The 5,000-nt window shown below is 52.0% G+C and overlaps 1 non-coding gene across 1 annotated transcript in view; it reads left to right on the top strand.

Moving 5' to 3' along the window:
• The first annotated feature begins 4,065 nt into the window (after positions 1 to 4,065).
• LOC126430332 (small subunit ribosomal RNA) overlaps positions 4,066 to 5,000 on the top strand; it is a 1,909-nt gene continuing 974 nt past the window's right edge. The window contains exon 1 of the ribosomal RNA XR_007577093.1: positions 4,066 to 5,000. This exon is cut by the window's right edge and continues 974 nt beyond it. This is a non-coding gene — a ribosomal RNA (small subunit ribosomal RNA).

A 5,000-nucleotide genomic window follows, 5' to 3' on the forward strand; every position in this document is an offset into this window, starting at 1 on the left:
ACCTATATCGTACCTTAACCTAACCTATATCGTACCTTAACCTAACCTATATCGTACCTTAACCTAACCTATATCGTACCTTAACCTAACCTATATCGTACCTTAACCTAACCTATATCGTACCTTAACCTAACCTATATCGTGCCTTAACCTAACCTATATCGTGCCTTAACCTAACCTATATCGTGCCTTAACCTAACCTATATCGTGCCTTAACCTAACCTATATCGTGCCTTAACCTAACCTATATCGTGCCTTAACCTAACCTATATCGTGCCTTAACCTAACCTATATCGTGCCTTAACCTAACCTAATTTGTGCCTTAACCTAACCTAATTTGTGCCTTAACCTAACCTAATTTGTGCCTTAACCTAACCTAATTTGTGCCTTAACCTAACCTAATTTGTGCCTTAACCTAACCTAATTTGTGCCTTAACCTAACCTAATTTGTGCCGTAACCTAACCTAATTTGTGCCGTAACGTAACCCATGTTGTGCCGTAACGTAACCCATGTTGTGCCGTAACGTAACCCATGTTGTGCCGTAACGTAACCCATGTTGTGCCGTAACGTAACCCATGTTGTGCCGTAACGTAACCCATGTTGTGCCGTAACGTAACCCATGTTGTGCCTTAACCTAACCCATGTTGTGCCTTAACCTAACCCATGTTGTGCCTTAACCTAACCCATGTTGTGCCTTAACCTAACCCATGTTGTGCCTTAACCTAACCCATGTTGTGCCTTAACCTAACCCACGTTGTGCCTTAACCTAACCTACGTTGTGCCTTAACCTAACCCATGTTGTGCCTTAACCTAACCCATGTTGTGCCTTAACCTAACCCATGTTGTGCCTTAACCTAACCCATGTTGTGCCTTAACCTAACCCATGTTGTGCCTTAACCTAACCCATGTTGTGCCTTAACCTAACCCATGTTGTGCCTTAACCTAACCCATGGTGTGCCTTAACCTAACCCATGTTGTGCCTTAACCTAACCCATGTTGTGCCTTAACCTAACCCACGTTGTGCCTTAACCTAACCCACGTTGTGCCTTAACCTAACCCACGTTGTGCCTTAACCTAACCCACGTTGTGCCTTAACCTAACCTACGTTGTGCCTTAACCTAACCCATGTTGTGCCTTAACCTAACCCATGTTGTGCCTTAACCTAACCCATGTTGTGCCTTAACCTAACCCATGTTGTGCCTTAACCTAACCCATGGTGTGCCTTAACCTAACCCATGGTGTGCCTTAACCTAACCCATGGTGTGCCTTAACCTAACCCATGTTGTGCCTTAACCTAACCCATGTTGTGCCTTAACCTAACCCATGTTGTGCCTTAACCTAACCCATGTTGTGCCTTAACCTAACCCATGTTGTGCCTTAACCTAACCCATGTTGTGCCTTAACCTAACCCATGTTGTGCCTTAACCTAACCCATGTTGTGCCTTAACCTAACCCATGTTGTGCCTTAACCTAACCCATGTTGTGCCTTAACCTAACCCATGTTGTGCCTTAACCTAACCCATGTTGTGCCTTAACCTAACCCATGTTGTGCCTTAACCTAACCCATGTTGTGCCTTAACCTAACCCATGTTGTGCCTTAACCTAACCCATGTTGTGCCTTAACCTAACCCATGTTGTGCCTTAACCTAACCCATGTTGTGCCTTAACCTAACCCATGTTGTGCCTTAACCTAACCCATGTTGTGCCTTAACCTAACCCATGTTGTGCCTTAACCTAACCCATGTTGTGCCTTAACCTAACCCATGTTGTGCCTTAACCTAACCCATGTTGTGCCTTAACCTAACCCATGTTGTGCCTTAACCTAACCCATGTTGTGCCTTAACCTAACCCATGTTGTGCCTTAACCTAACCCATGTTGTGCCTTAACCTAACCCATGTTGTGCCTTAACCTAACCCATGTTGTGCCTTAACCTAACCCATGTTGTGCCTTAACCTAACCCATGTTGTGCCTTAACCTAACCCATGTTGTGCCTTAACCTAACCCATGTTGTGCCTTAACCTAACCCATGTTGTGCCTTAACCTAACCCATGTTGTGCCTTAACCTAACCCATGTTGTGCCTTAACCTAACCCATGTTGTGCCTTAACCTAACCCATGTTGTGCCTTAACGTAACCCATGTTGTGCCTTAACGTAACCCATGTTGTGCCTTAACCTAACCTATAATGTGCCTTAACCTAACCTAAAGTGCGCCGTAACCTAAACTATATTGCGCCTTAACCTGACGCACGTTGTCGCTGAACCTGCTCTGTAATTGTTATGCAACCCGTTAAAGTAGTGTAGTGTTGCCTAACCGCAACCCTCGCAATATAGTTCGCTACTCGCACTGCCCGGTCCCCTGTGTATCGCGTCATGTTAAACACCTTGCAGGTGTTGCTGACTTTCCACATGCTCCTGCTATACACTGTAGTGTGGATAGCAGCAGGACGTACATGCCCCCCCCCCTTCCCCCCTGCCTTCGCAAGCTGGTCGGTGAGAAGTTTGCATGTTCAATGCCCTTCGCATGCCGACGTACTCAGCCTACGTTGTGGTACGGCCTGTCACCTGTCCGCCGATGTACGCAAAACCCACAAACTGTACTGCACATTGCTCCGTATGTACTGAATGATACATCGTGGCCCATGTGACCGTATGACGACAGCGCCTAGCAACGGCGGACCATACAGTCCAAATATTGTGCACGCAGCTACGTGTCGTCTCCCTATAAGAGCTGGATTGCAGTGTGGTACGCCATACAGACGTGTGGGAGGAACGGACGCCCTGGATGGCGATCAGCATGAGCAGTCTGTTGATGTAGTGGAGCGTGTATTCGGACGTAGTCGTCTCTTCTCACACACCGTGATAGCATGTTGCACCGCGTTCCACATCTGCGACATGCTGCAGAGGCGGGCTGACAGTCGTTCGCGCAATGGACACCGCATACGTACGGGGTCTACCTTCCACGTGTTCTCTAGGCGTGCACATGTTGTTGCGTCTATGTGGGCAGACGTAGTGTGTTGTGACACCTGACACAGGCATGCAATACTCGTTGCAAATGGCGATGGACGTGTACGTTTGCTGGTGACGTTACGCAAATGAACAACCGGTAACCCGTTGTGGTGCGGTTGTTCTCGCTAGAGGTGAATCAGTGTTGGCGACGATCGGTCGAGCTATTAACCGGTTGTTTCAGGGATACCCACCATGCCCACGAACGTGAAAGGGGACCCACCATGCCCACGAACGTGAAAGGGGATCTGGGTGTGAGGCGATACGCGGCGGTGGCTGGGTGGGACCGTCCCCGGCCGGTGAGGGGGGGCCGCCCGGCGTGCTGGCAGCGCGGTGCGTGGGCGCACGCGCTACAGCCGGCTGGTGGGGGCGGCCGGTGGCAGGCGCGCCGGCCGACGGACGCGGCAGGCGGCGCAGCTGCGCGCCGGCGCCCCCTGCTCGCGGCGCCTTGCGGCCAAAGTAGGTCCTCGCGGGCCCGGTGCGAAGCGCGGTGGCCATCTGCAGTGTGCTGGTCCGATTGAGGACTTTGTGCGCTGAGGATGCGCCGCCGCCCGGCGCTCGGCGCTGCGACGCCGTCTGCTGCTCGGTCGCCCCAGCGGTTCTCGCAGGTGGTTTGTATCGCAGCTGTGCGGACGTGTTGGCGCGTGCGCTGTGCTGGGAGAGTTCGCTTCGGCACCCAAGTAGGGCTTTTGTCCTTCTGTGGCGCTGGCGTTGGAGCTGCCGGTCACCGTAGGTGGCGCGTGTTGTCTCCCGCCGGCAATGCCACGACAGCACGCTCCCGGGCCTCTGTCGGCAGCGGCAAGCTCAGTTGGGAGCACGGGTGGTCGCACCTAAAGCGTCTACTCGCCTAACTCCGGGCGATTGCGCCTCTCTCGAACCCGACCAAGTACTTAGGACGGCGCTGCGCGCCGCCGGGACCTGAGAGGGTTTCGAGGTGTGTTGTGCAGGGGAGCTCAGCCTCCTCCTGTTTGCAGAATAATTGAGCGGACGCTTGCGTGTTCGCGCGGGCCCCCGGGACACACTCCCGGGCGGCCGGCTGCTCAGCTCTAGTTGACGCAGCTCCCTGGTTGATCCTGCCAGTAGTCATATGCTTGTCTCAAAGATTAAGCCATGCATGTCTCAGTACAAGCCGCATTAAGGTGAAACCGCGAATGGCTCATTAAATCAGTTATGGTTCCTTAGATCGTACCCACGTTACTTGGATAACTGTGGTAATTCTAGAGCTAATACATGCAAACAGAGTCCCGACCAGAGATGGAAGGGACGCTTTTATTAGATCAAAACCAATCGGTCGGCTCGTCCGGTCCGTTTGCCTTGGTGACTCTGAATAACTTAGGGCTGATCGCACGGTCCTCGTACCGGCGACGCATCTTTCAAATGTCTGCCTTATCAACTGTCGATGGTAGGTTCTGCGCCTACCATGGTTGTAACGGGTAACGGGGAATCAGGGTTCGATTCCGGAGAGGGAGCCTGAGAAACGGCTACCACATCCAAGGAAGGCAGCAGGCGCGCAAATTACCCACTCCCGGCACGGGGAGGTAGTGACGAAAAATAACGATACGGGACTCATCCGAGGCCCCGTAATCGGAATGAGTACACTTTAAATCCTTTAACGAGTATCTATTGGAGGGCAAGTCTGGTGCCAGCAGCCGCGGTAATTCCAGCTCCAATAGCGTATATTAAAGTTGTTGCGGTTAAAAAGCTCGTAGTTGGATTTGTGTCCCACGCTGTTGGTTCACCGCCCGTCGGTGTTTAACTGGCATGTATCGTGGGACGTCCTGCCGGTGGGGCGAGCCGAAGGCGTGCGACCGCCTCGTGCGTGCTCGTGCGTCCCGAGGCGGACCCCGTTGAAATCCTACCAGGGTGCTCTTTATTGAGTGTCTCGGTGGGCCGGCACGTTTACTTTGAACAAATTAGAGTGCTTAAAGCAGGCAAGCCCGCCTGAATACTGTGTGCATGGAATAATGGAATAGGACCTCGGTTCTATTTTGTTGG

Source organism: Schistocerca serialis, unplaced genomic scaffold (assembly GCF_023864345.2).
Source record: "Schistocerca serialis cubense isolate TAMUIC-IGC-003099 unplaced genomic scaffold, iqSchSeri2.2 HiC_scaffold_1041, whole genome shotgun sequence".
NCBI classification, from domain to species: domain Eukaryota; kingdom Metazoa; phylum Arthropoda; class Insecta; order Orthoptera; family Acrididae; genus Schistocerca; species Schistocerca serialis.